Source organism: Perca fluviatilis, chromosome 4, assembly GCF_010015445.1.
Source record: "Perca fluviatilis chromosome 4, GENO_Pfluv_1.0, whole genome shotgun sequence".
NCBI classification, from domain to species: domain Eukaryota; kingdom Metazoa; phylum Chordata; class Actinopteri; order Perciformes; family Percidae; genus Perca; species Perca fluviatilis.
The window spans coordinates 1,156,771-1,170,172 of NC_053115.1; positions in this window are offsets into that span (position 1 = coordinate 1,156,771).

Consider the following 13,402-nt stretch of genomic DNA (forward strand, 5'->3'; position numbering starts at 1 on the left):
GGGGGGTCAGAGGACGCAACAACCCAGGGTAATCAGTAACTACATGCTAGATACGACACGCAAATAGAAAGAAGAGAACCACAACCAAATTTATTTAAATTAAAATCGGATTTATCTGTGTGATATGAAATTAACCTGTGTTGTCAAAGTGGTAAAGTAGCAATTATAGTTACATTGTGAGCATGCATAGCAAATAAACACAAACATAACAGATTCCCTCTGAGGCCAATAGTCACTACAGCAGTCAAAGTACAGCAATAATTGGGCTCATCATCATTTGTTTTAATATACAATAAAGCAATAAATCATTGTATCCCTGTCTCTGCTTAGCTATAAAAAACATTTTATTGAATTGTTAGATTACTGTCACTAGTTTGGAGGAAAATTACACTTTATCATTCATCATAAATGAATTATAGATATAGAGTGCAGAGAGAAAGAGAGCATGATGTCATCATTGATATCCACATTCAATATTGAACAGCATTGATCTAGTTTGTGTTTGAAGAGGGACGACAGGAAATGCACACTTTTTTTCTATTTGGTGTGTGTGTGTGTGCGTGTGTGTGTGTGTGTGTGTGTGTGTGTGTGTGTGTGTGTGTGTGTGTGCACGTGCATGCGTGTGTGTGTGTATGTGTGTGCGTGCATGTGTGTATGTGTGTTCCTGCCTTCGGGGACACAGACTAAAGACCAGTTAATTAGTTTGGGAGAACCAAAGTAAAATAATAAAAAGACACACTGCCTTTTAGTTCTGGTCCAGCATGTGTTTGCACTCATGTTTGTTGATTGGACAGTTTTGGTGATGTCATAATGCATCATTAGTGCTACATGGAACCATGTGGGGAAATGTAATTCTGACTTAGAGCAGGTCGTGCAGCACTTTACTGCAACTGATGTGTTTAATTATGTTCTTTGGTGTCACAAATACATTATTTTATGAGCATTATTATGGGATAGTGTCAAAATGAAGAAATAAACCAAAACCCATTCACACACACACCAGACTGTCACCGTGCGGAAGTCATGGCAGGTGGGGGCATGACAGATAGTTACTATGTGATCACTAGGCTACATTTCACTCACTTCTCATTACTACCAAAACACACTGACTAGGACAAGTACTATATATATATATATATATATATACAGTATATATATTTAACAGTAATTCAGTTTTTGGATTCATATTAAAATCACATATCTGCTGTCACCAAACTTTAACTTTTAAGTGGCAGCTTTCACACCGAATAAATTGGAACCCAACTGGGAAAAACACGGGTTCACTGTAACGGCATGTAACCAGTTAGGTTTAGGCCTTACACACTCCATCAACTTAATGACCCATAACTTAAGTTGTAGCCATTGTGACAGGTTCCACTTCTGTTTATATGCCGTGTGTACATTGGATCACAATGTATTCCTTTAAAATAAAGAAAAATAACTATTAGTGTCACCTTTTCCATTGATGTCTTCCCCCCAAACCGAACTGCACTCGTTTACAAAACATACAGTGTCGTCTTTTCAATGATGTATATGGACCTGTCCATTTTTTAAGCCATCCCTAACACCAGGTGGCCTTTTTCTTTCTCATCCTCTTCTTTAAATTTCTTCTATCACTCCCTCTTTAGAGGAAACAAGTTTCATCCTAAGAAGGAGAGAGACACAGAGAAATTAAGAAACAGGGAAACAGAGGGAGAGAGGAAGAGACTTGTCGAGAACTCTTCCAGGAGTCACGGACTGTGTGTGTGTGTGTGTGTGTGTGTGTGTGTGTGTGTGTGTGTGTGTGTGTGTGTGTGTGTGTGTGTGTGTGTGTGTGCAGCAGTTCATTTGTGCACGACTGTGTGTGTCACCCGAGAGTAAACTTTAGAGGGCCGAGAAGCATTCGTGTTACCAGGGTGATGAGGAGTGTAAAGCCAAGCAATATAAAACCTGTGCTTTCCCAGAATGCCTTTGTCCCGGGCGTGTGTGCCAGCTCCCGTTGCCATAGGGATAGGGGGGTCATTAGGGTAACACGTCCTGACTCAGACCTTTTCTCTCATGACCCCCTTTGACTGTGTTTCATGTGTCCAGCGAGAACACACATCATCCATGCCTGTCTTTCTCTCGCACTCACCGTCTACATCTGTCAGACACAGTCGTGCGCACATATGTGTGTGTGTGTGTGTGTGTGTGTGTGTGTGTGTGTGTGTGTGTGTGTGTGTGTGTGTGTGTGTGTGAGAGAGAGAGAGTATAGAGAGAGTATGTGAGCTTGTGTCTCCTTCAGCAGTGGCACATGCTCGCAGCGATTTCACCTCAACAAACTGAATGGTAGTTAGGGTAGTTACAACACAGACACAGCATTGGAGAGGCAGCAGTGGGTTGAAACTGCTGAGTGTTGGCGCAGGAGCTGGCATGCTTGTGTTTTTTGTGCAAATTAGATTTTATCCTGATTATGAGCAACAGAGGATACTTAAGGACACGGCAGATTTAGTTCTCCGCTGCAAACTGAGGGTTCAGTCAAACTCTGTATAAGACAGCTACTGTATGTGACTGCTCCTCTAAAATACATAAACAATAGAGAAAGTTAAGACTTTTGCTTGTAGGCGACCTGCTGTATTTCACTATAGCAGCAGTTATTTTGAAGAAAAAATATACAAAATAACATAATATAACAAGTGACACTGTTTTGGGAAAACAGGGACTCCCCTGTTTTTCTTTATTTCTAATAGGGCTGGGACGATTCGTCGACATAGTCGACGTCATTGACTACATAAATGCGTTGACACAAATAATTTGCGTCGACGCGTCACTAAATAAAATAAATAAAACTTGCGTGCAAATTAATGTAATGTGGAACTAATGTAATGCAGAACTACTGCTGGATACGCGGGTTCTAGGGACACCTAAACTGTAGCCCCGCCTTAGCTCTGAAGCTAGCCAAGCTCCTCCGCCGACATGCAGTCTTTTGTCAGGTCGTTGGTCGGTCCAGTGAGTGAGTCAGAGATAGCAGCACTAAAGGACGAGTATGGCGAGTGGTTGCGACCCACAAGAGTTCCCCGCAGGCCTCTTTAAAATCGCAAGTTTGGCAAAACTTCTAGACTGTATGGCTGCAGCCTGGAGCCTCCCGTGTCATGTCCTCTTGTCTAATGCCGTCCCCACCTCGAAAACTTCAGTCTTCGGGTCAGTTCCAGTAGTAGGCTACAGGCGAGAGAGTGGTGGATAAGACGAGGACTGTGTGTTGGCGTTGTTCAGCAGTTGTTGGGTATGTGAGTGGAAATACATCTAACATGCTAACGCATATCCAACGCCATCACCCAGATGTGCCAATCACTGGAACGAGTCAAAAAAACTGTCCAACTTCTCCCTACAGTGCTTAAAGGGAAATTTCACCGCTGGAAAGCTGAATATATCTTTAAATTGGGTCACTAATGTAGTAGAAATGTGAAAAGAAAATTGAAATTGGTGCCTTCTAGGCCGAGATAAGCCAGAAAATGTGTTTTTGGCTCATATGGATGAAAGACACCAAATCCCAGAATGCACTTGCTTTGCTGCTGTATGAGGCAACTCCCAAGCCACGCCTACCCTTTACAGACAGACAGTGAGACGATCAACTCAACAAGTGTGTTTTATTGTCATTTCAACCATATACACGAAAAAACCTTTCACCGTGGCTCAAGTGGTGTTACACATTTAAAACATGCTTTTTTTTGGCCACAGCTGATACATTATCCGGACTTCTTTCAGCGGATTGATTGATAGCTCCAGAGTGAACAGAACTGTGTCCATGGCAACCCTCTGCTATGCATGGCAACGGTGTGTTATCCTTAGCAACGGTCTGTTATCAAGAAATAACAGACCGCATTCTACATTAGAATTCAACCAAGCCATGTAATAAAAGAAGGCTAACACATAGCTACTAGCATTAGCTCTTGGTGGGCTGTGGTATAAACATCGAGGATAAACACAGCCGTACATTTGCGTGGGATGTAGCTAGAATTGTCGGCATTTTACAGTCACAAACTCCACCAGCAGTTAGCAGTTAGTTGGATGCAAATCACCCCATTTCTGCACCAGGCAGTCCGGGGTAACACAGCCCACCTCCACTAGTAGTCTTACCCGGTGACAGAGCAGCAGGCTGGATTGTCCACAGCAATATTTCCACAACAACAAAAACACAGCACAGCAGTCTCTGAACTCACGTTGGGAGTTTCGTTGAAGTTGGATGTAGTCCAGTTTGTTTAATGAGCGGATACTTGCAAGCAGGATTGGTGAATGAGATGGCTGGCTAGCGTTAGCTTTCCACCGGCACACTCGTTCAACGCTCCCCGCTGATGAGGTCACTTTACCGGCCGCAGGAATCGAGCACCACCGCTGGTCTCCGTGCAGGCAAAGCTTGCGTAGTGTGTGGAGTATTGCGTCTGTAATAAAGTGTCCTGCATATTCTCCGATGTGTTCCAATGTATCCCGGTGGTACACGTGTGTGGTAGTTTGAATGCACATAATTGTTGTTCTAAAATTTCCATCGGGATGAAGAGTTTCTGTTCCTGCTGAGAAGCTAAGCGAGGATTCAAGATGGCTGACACTCGTTTTTTCCTCGGCAATCTCCGGAAAAAGCTGACAGTCCAACCCCCTTTGGGCTATGTGGAAGTGGCTCCTAATACAGGCTGTAGTCTTTTGCCTCTGGGCAAAAAAACCTCAGATGACGCAAAAATTGTCATTTTGCGTCATCTGAGGCTTTTTTTACAGACCCACAATACAGAGATCTCCCCTCTCAGGGGGACATGAGGGAGGAAAGCACGGTCATTCAAAAATACTACCAGGTTTCTACTGATACAAAGCTTAATGCTAATCGGTGAAGTTTCCCTTTAACCAGCCTTTAGATACAAATAATTAAAGTTACATTAAAGGGAGAAGAGCTTGGATGTTAAACAAGAGCTTATTCATTATTTTACCTACTGTTAAAAAAAAGCAAATACAGGCTACTCTTTTTGCACTTGCTCTGTTTACTTTACTTGTTTACTGTTTTTATCTTTTAAGTTTTTATTTTTGTATTCCTCCTGAAAGTGACTTTATTTTGTGGTTGGATTGATTGCCTACATCTGGCTTCAGGTTGCACTACAAATTCATTTTACTTCAACCGTGCAGTCTTAAACTATTTAAATAAATAGAGATTTGAACCTTATTGAAATTAGTTTTGTGTAAATTGTCAATAAGTGAGCAATGGGAAAATAATCGCTAATTGAAAAATGAATCGTTAGATTCATTGAAAAAATAATCGTTAGATTAATCGTTTAAAAAATAATCGTTTGGGACAGCCCTAATTTCTAATAAAGGTTAGTATTTCTGTAATACTGAGATGCTATGCTACATTTAACTGTATTTTGACAGTTAGTAGTTACTTCACAGATTAAGATTTTGTACACAGCACATTCAATTCATTCATGTTGTATCCATTAACAAGCCATTTAGTTTGGTTTGGACATTGCAGGTCAATACGTGCCTCTGTTGCAACTCAATTTATTGTAGGGATTTTCTTGAATCAAGTTTTTCTTTTTCTTATTTTTTTCTTCTCTAGGAAAGCTTGAAAAGTAAATGCCTTACAACATTAACCCTTTAATACTATTCCCAGCCATTTGGTAGAGCACATTTTAAGGTGTTTTTATCTTGTACTTAAGACAACCTGTTTGAGCAATCTCTAGCACTCGTTTCAAGCACTTTAGACCAGGGGTCTTCAACGTTTTTTAAAACAAGGAGCCCTTAACTGAGAGAGAGAGACGGAGCAGGGACCCCCTACTACATATATTGAATAAAATAAAGTTACATAATAAACTGGGCCTACAATAACATGTGGGCGGCCTAAAGCCTTTATACATACCTTCTTAGTGCATAGAATACTAAGCTATTCAAATAGCCTAATAATTGTTGATATGTTTTTTTAAATCATGTTTAAATGTTAAACATACGGCAGAGTGTATCCTTATGATTAACTGTATCTGTAGATGGCTACCTTAGTGACGACCTTACCTATAGGCCAGTAAGCAGGGGGGATTTAGATTTGCTGATAATATGTTGGATTCATGTTAAGACTTTTCAATTTTTTAAAAAACTTTGGAAAGTCCCCCCTGCATTGACTCTGAGGACCCCCTAAGGGTCCCAGACCCCCTGTTGAAGATCCCTACTTTAGGGCCAAATATTTCCCAGGGTGCCCTGCAGTTTTCAGACTCAGACTCTTTTCAGTTGACTTCTTTCCAGGATGTTAACAGCAGAAATGAAACAAAGTGATTATAAACTGTTGCCAGTGATCTAATTACATCTAATTTTATTTTATTGTATATTTGTTGAAATTATCATATCATTATGATTTTTCCAATGAAAATACAGCAAAATTCAGGGTGATATTGATAATATCTAGAATTGACAAACCTCTGATCCCTGAGGCTGGTCTAACTCCTGCCCAAAGGATGTGTCCAGATTGACCGAAATCAACGCATTCTCATGGACGTAAGACTTATGCATAACTATTCGTATGATATCATACGAAATAATGGCGACCAGCATTACACACCACACTACAATTGAGTTTAGCAGTCATTACAGTGAAGTTTAGCTGACAAAAGGTGACTGTGAGGTGACAGTTGTGACAGGGGCCTGGGACACTAACACCTGTTTCCTGGGGGAAAGTCTTGTGTTTTCTCCTTAACTTCTTCAGGACATGAACACCTGTTTCCTGGGTGAAAGTCTTGTGTTTTCTCCTTAACTTCTTCAGGAAATGAACACCTGTTTCCTGGTGATAGTCTTGTGTTTTCTCCTTAACTTCTTCAGGAAATGAACACCTGTTTCCTGGTGAAAGTCTTGTGTTTTCTCCTTAACTTCTTCAGGACATGAACTCCACTTCCCCGCTTGAAAGCCCTGTATTTTAGGATACACGCCGAACTCCTCCTGGATCTTTGTGGCCTTATACAGTAGCAGTCAATGTGGGGCATGAAGTTAGTTTCATAGCTCTATGTCCGAATGGTTCATGCAGTGGCGTAACGAGCCAACACCGGGCCCCTATGCAGGATTATCAAGGCGGGGTCCCCTACTACAGCATGTGATGGTGGCGCAATGTCAACGAGTAGGCTACCATGAATAGGACAGGATAGGATCATAGAGACACAGCATATAAGAGATGATATGACTGACAAAATCAGGAGTAGCCTACGCGCACAACAACAACAAAACACTGGTGAATGCGCACCATAACACATGAAAAAACACACAAGATCAGTCCTTCCAGGATTTCGCTGCCTTTTTTTGAGATTGTTGTGGCCCAAAATGCCTGATTTCACGGGATCTTTTTTTTTAAATTGCTATAAAAGTTGCGATGTCTTTTGTATGTTTATTGCAATAAAGTTGCAGAAGACAGTGAAAGTTGCATTGTTTTTGGATAGTTCTTCAAGTTCAAAACTTGTTTTGGGGAGAATAATAATTATTACTATTAATTAATTATTCTTACTAAGGCTCAGGATGCTGCAAATGTTTGTATATTATGAAAATGGCTGGTGGATTTAAGACAAAAAATTATAATTTATTGAATGAATCAAATATGAACATATATGTCACTGTCAGTGGCTTGTTGAACTTAGTTAATTTCCTATCCTGGCCACACACACACACATTCATACGGTTTAATAAAGTACTTATTGGAATTTAACTTATCATTGCACTTACAATAACGAGCGTAGCTGTCCTCAATTTAGGTCATCGTGTCGTTTCATCTGTTTCTTTTTACTGCATCCACCGTGTGTGATTGTGTGATTGTGTGAGTGCATGCGTGCGCGTCAGTCGCGAGGGAAATGCCCGCTGCAGAGAGCAGCCCCGCCCGCTGCAGAGATATGACAGTATTGAAACAGCAGCCGCTTCAGTGACTTTATAGTGAAAAAAACTTTACATTGATGTTAAAATGTATACATGTTGGCAGGACGGTCAATTGTTGTGCTGGTGTTCGACCACATAGATGGACAAGTCTGATCTGGTTCTACAAAGACTGAACGGCAGATTGTGGGATTTGTTGAGACTATTAGATCATTTTATTATTTTATTTATCTCTTTAAAAAAAATTGTTTATGTAAAATGTAAAATGTTTTATTTATCAAGTTGTACATATTGCTCTTGTCCATACAAAGAGATGTTTGACTAAACGTGTTTTTTATTTCACTTTCATGGACATGTATGCAGATTATTGAAAGTATACTTTTACCATAACCAGTTTTAAAATCCACTGTATTGTTTTTTGTTGTTATTGGGACCATTAAAGGGTTAACTATGGGCTATGTATTGCCAAATCTTTATTTCATTCACGTTGATACAATATTCCAAACAACTTACAGTTATTTATTTTTTTAAGATTATGTTTTGGTCATTTTAGGTCTTTATTTCTGACAGGACAGCTTTGACTTGAAAGAAGAGAGAGAGGGAATGACATGCAGAAAAAGGCCACAGGTTGGAGTTGAACCTGCGGCCACTGCATCGAGGACTAAGCCTCTTTATATGGGCGCACGCTCTACCAGGTGAGCTACCCAGGTGACCAAAAAAACAAACTTTATTTAGAAATGAACTTCTAACTATGTTTGATATTACATGTCCATTTTCACACATTTCTTACTGACAGACAAGGACTCGTCAACCGTATAGGTTGTATAGGATTAAGGTATGATATTGAGGTAGCCTACATTTCAGTCATGTGAGAGCATTCTATGAATTGTTGATTTCCTATTGATCATCAACAAGCTCCTTTACTCACTGCCCCCCTCTGTTGGCCAATCAGCAGCAGAGCTGATGCAGGTAACCTCTGGGGAACCTGGATGCACTCAGGGATGTTGTCCACTTCATTTTGTTTCACCTCTGGACGCTGAAGCCTTCGCAGCGGGCAGACTACACGGCGGCAGCTCTCAGACTCACTCACACGCGGTGAGTTTTACACACTCCCCTGAGCACGATGCAGGTGTCATCTGTCTCACTGTGGAGCAGAAACGGGTTCAGTGGGAGCAGAAGTTGGGAAGGAACTGTCAGCCCAGAATGTAGGTCAGCAGGTTCCCACACCAGCTCCACTCTGCTGTCCAGAAGCTTCGACTCTGTGGCTTTTCCTGAAGAACCTGCAGACTTTCCACTCAGATGAGGAGAAGACTTTAGAGCCCCTTGTCAGTTACTGTTTTCGGTGTTTAGTTGATACTCTGTTCTTGGACTCGTATTCAACTTTTTTTCCACCGCTGAATTCAGTTTGGCTGCTGCAGCGAAATCTCCCCACAGGAAAAAATACACATTTATCTTATCTTTAAGTATCCAGAATCAGACAGACTTGATTTGCTGTGTGTGTGTGTGTGTGTGTGTGTGTGTGTGTGTGTGTGTGTGTGTGTGTGTGTGTGTGTGTGTGTGTGTGTGTGTGTGTGTGTGTGTGTGTGTTCGACAGCCAGGAGCCACACTGCACACGGCTGGTGGCGCAGCTGCAGCGTCTCGTCCCAGCAGGGTGTATTCTTAGCGCTCTAAAACCCAATAAGTGAAATGAGATTAGACGACACACACCAACACACATACACACACACACACACACACACACACACACACACACACACACACACACACACGCACAAACCTCAACCACCATCAACACAACCACCCACACATGAACACACACACACACACACACACACACACACACACACACACACACACACACACACAAGTTTAAAGGTCCCATGACATGCTGCTCTTTGGATGCTTTTCTATGGACCTTAGTGGTCCCCTAATACTGTATCTGAAGTCTCTTTCCCGAAATTCAGCCTTGGTGCAGAATTCCAGCCACTAGAGCCAGTCCCACAATGAGCTTTCCTTAGGATGTGCCATTTCTGTGCCTGTAGCTATTGAGGAGGAGAGAGGGAGGGGCAAGGTGGAGGGTGGGGGTGTGGCCTTGACCAACTGCCACTTTGCTCATTTGAAAGCCATGATGACTCTCTCTCATGGGCGGGCCAAATTCTCTCTGCGGGCAAAGCAGAGAAAGGGGAGGTAATCTTGCTTGTTATGACCTCATAACAAGCAAGATTACAGATCGGCCCATCTGAGCTTTCATTTTCTCAAAGGCAGAGCAGGATACCCAGGGCTCGGTTTACACCTATCACCATTTCAAGCCAATTGGGGACCATAGGCAGGCTGGGGGAACGCATATTATTGTTAAAAAACCTCATAAAGTGAAATTTTTATGCCATGGGACCTTTAAGACTGAGCCCATGTGTGAAGAGCGGCTGCTGCTGAAGTCTCCTGTCTGTACGTTTTTTCTTGGTCTTTCCACATCTGCAGGCTGTGACTCTAACTTAACATCCAATGCTCCTTTTTTATTTCCCCCTATAGCTATAAGGTTGGAAAAATCATATTGCTTTGCTGCACTATTTTATTAGGATGTCTTTTGCATTGTATTATAAGTTTTTATTCTAAAATGCAGCCCGTAGTTGGCATCTTTGGTAACTTCTCTCCACTAGAATTCACTAGAATTTTTAAATAAAGTTATGTCGGTTTGAACAAAGCATGAGTATGTGCTGTTATCCATATGTATATGTACTTATTTATTGTCACAGCAGAACCACAACCCTGGGGAAAACTTGATATTATGGCTACATGCAGAGAGATTAAACTAGGCATACTGCATTTTTTGGGCCCCCTCCAAATAATTCCATTTTATTTATTTAGGTATTTTAATGTATCTTATTTGGACTTATTTGAATGGCCTGAGAGAAACTTGTGTAAAGAACAAACATCGCCGACACTCAGTTGACAGTTCATTTGTAGACATTCGAGATGCGAACTTAACATTAATGCAACTTGGTGGGAAAATGTCACGACAAATCAGAAACACATCCTCCTCTCACTAGTCTCGCATATCCAGACCTTCCTCCACAGCACTGCGGAGGAAGGTCTGTCTAGTCCACACAGCATTCCTGAATGGGAGAAAAACTCTGCTCTGGTTTATTGGCATTTCTTTAAACCAACCACAATCGTCCTGGGCGGTGCTAAGCGCCACGCAGAGCAACGGTGCCTCTGCTAAATAGCCTAAATAGGAAGGAACTTGTTTTGGTGGAACATGTGTACGTTCAAAAGTAGTTTTAGTCGTGCAACAGAAAACTCCGATTGGACAGATAGTCTAGCTAGCTGTCTGGATTTACCCTGCAGAGATCTGAGGAGCAGTTAACAATAGTCCTCACAAATCCACCGGAGGTTAGAACCCCAACACAAAGAGAGAGGAAGGGGACGGACATCTGGCCCGAATGAGTGAAATCCGTGGGACATCGTCGATATAGACTATCCTCTCACTGACTCTCCGTCTGAGGGCCCTATCTTGCACCCGGCACAGCGCGGTGCAAAGCCCGACGCAAAGCACGATAATAATAATAATAATAATAATAATAATAATAATAATAATAATAATAAATTGAATTTATATAGTGCTTTTCATAGACTCAAAGTCGCTTTACAGGGGAGGTAGAGTACAAAAACAGAACAAAACAAAACAAAACAAAACAAGATTCAGGCACAGATGGAAAGGGAGGGGTTATGATCTCTTGGGGGAGGGAGTTCCAGAGCCTGGGAGCTGCCCTGGAGAATGCTCTGTCCCCAAAACTGCGCAGGTTGGATTTTTGGATGGAGAGGAGACCAGCTGGATCTGAGGGACCGTGAGGGTTGGTACGGGGAGAGGAGGTCAGTGAGGTATGAGGGGGCCAGATGGTGGAGGACTTTGTAGGTGAGGACCAGGATTTTGTAGGTGATCCGGTGGGAGAAAGGGAGCCAGTGGAGTTGTTTTAGGACTGGAGTGATGTGGTGCCAGGATTTGGAGCGGGTGATGAGTCGGGCGGCTGCGTTTTGGACCAGTTTGAGTCGGTTGATGTTGGTAGAGCTGATGCCGAGGAGAAGTGAGTTGCAGTAGTCCAGTCAGGAGGATATGAAGGCGTGAATGAGTCTTTCAGCAGCGGGGGGTGTGAGAGAGGGTCTGATTTTGGCAATGTTGCGGAGGTGAAAGAAGGAGGTTTTAATGACTTGACGGATGTGAGGCTCAAAGGAGAGGGTGGAATCAAAGATAACGCCAAGGTTGCGGGCCTGGGGAGATGGTGAGACAATGGTGCCGTCAATGGTGAGAGTGGGGTTATTGGTTTTGCTGAGTGTGGATTTGGAGCCGATGAGGAGGAATTCTGTTTTATCGCTGTTGAGTTTGAGGAAGTTGTGTTGCATCCAGGTTTTAATAGTTGACAGACAGAAGTTGATGTGGGAGAGGGGAGGATTGTGGGGAGATTTGGTGCTGAGGTAGATCTGGGTGTCATCGGCGTAACAGTGGAAGTCCAGGTTGAAGTGGCGGAGTATCTGACCAAGAGGGAGGATGTAGATGATGAAGAGGAGGGGGCCGAGTACGGAGCCTTGGGGAACACCTTGAGTACCTGTGGCTGTGGCAGAGGTGTGGTTATGGAGAGAGATGAAGTGGGATCTGTTGGATATCCCTCCCACCCCGGACACAAACTCTTTGAGCCACTCCCCTCTGGCAGGAGGCTGAGGTCCATCATGACCAAAACCTCACGTCACATGAACAGCTTTTTCCCCTCCGCCACAAGCCTTATTAACAAGGCCCGGAAACAACCCTGACTCTCCACCTGGCTCTTCATGCCACTGTTCTCTCTCTACTGTAATGCTCTTTATGGAGCCAGTTGAGTGCAGTACCTTCGATACCGAGGTCTTTGAGTCTGGTCAGCAGGATGTTATGGCTCACGAGGTAAGGAGGTCGTTGAGGACTTTGAGGAGAGCAGTTTCAGTGCTGTGGGGGGGGGCGAAAACCAGATTGGAGGGGTTCGAATTGGTTATTGGCATGAAGATGGGTTTGTAGTTGTGCTACGACTATACGTTCCAGGGTTTTAGACAGAAAGGGGAGGTTGGATATTGGGTGGTAGTTGTTGAGGGAGGAGGCGACAGCGCCAGTTTTGAAGGCAGAGGGGACAGTTCCAAGGGACAGCGAGGAGTTGAAGAGGTTAGTGAGGTAGGGGCATAGGACGGGGAGGCAGGACTTCAGGAGTGGAGTAGGGAGGGGGTCAAGGGAGCAGGTAGTGGGTTTGGAAGAGCTGATGAGTTTGGAGATTTCAGGAGGAGTGACCGGGTCAAACTGGGAGAGGAGGCAGTGAGGAGGAGGGGTCGGGAGGTCAGGAGAGATGGGGAGAGGAGGGTCCATGGTGGGTGCTGGAGTAGATCCTGGGAGGTCAGATACAGGGGATAGAGATTGGTAGATGATGTTGATTTTGTCAGCGAAAAAGTGGAGGAATGAGTTGCAGAGATCTGGAGTAGAGGTAGGGAGGGTGTTGGTCCGAGGCTTGACGATGCAAGTGTCTTTGTTATTTTAAGACTGTCCAGCGCCCACGTC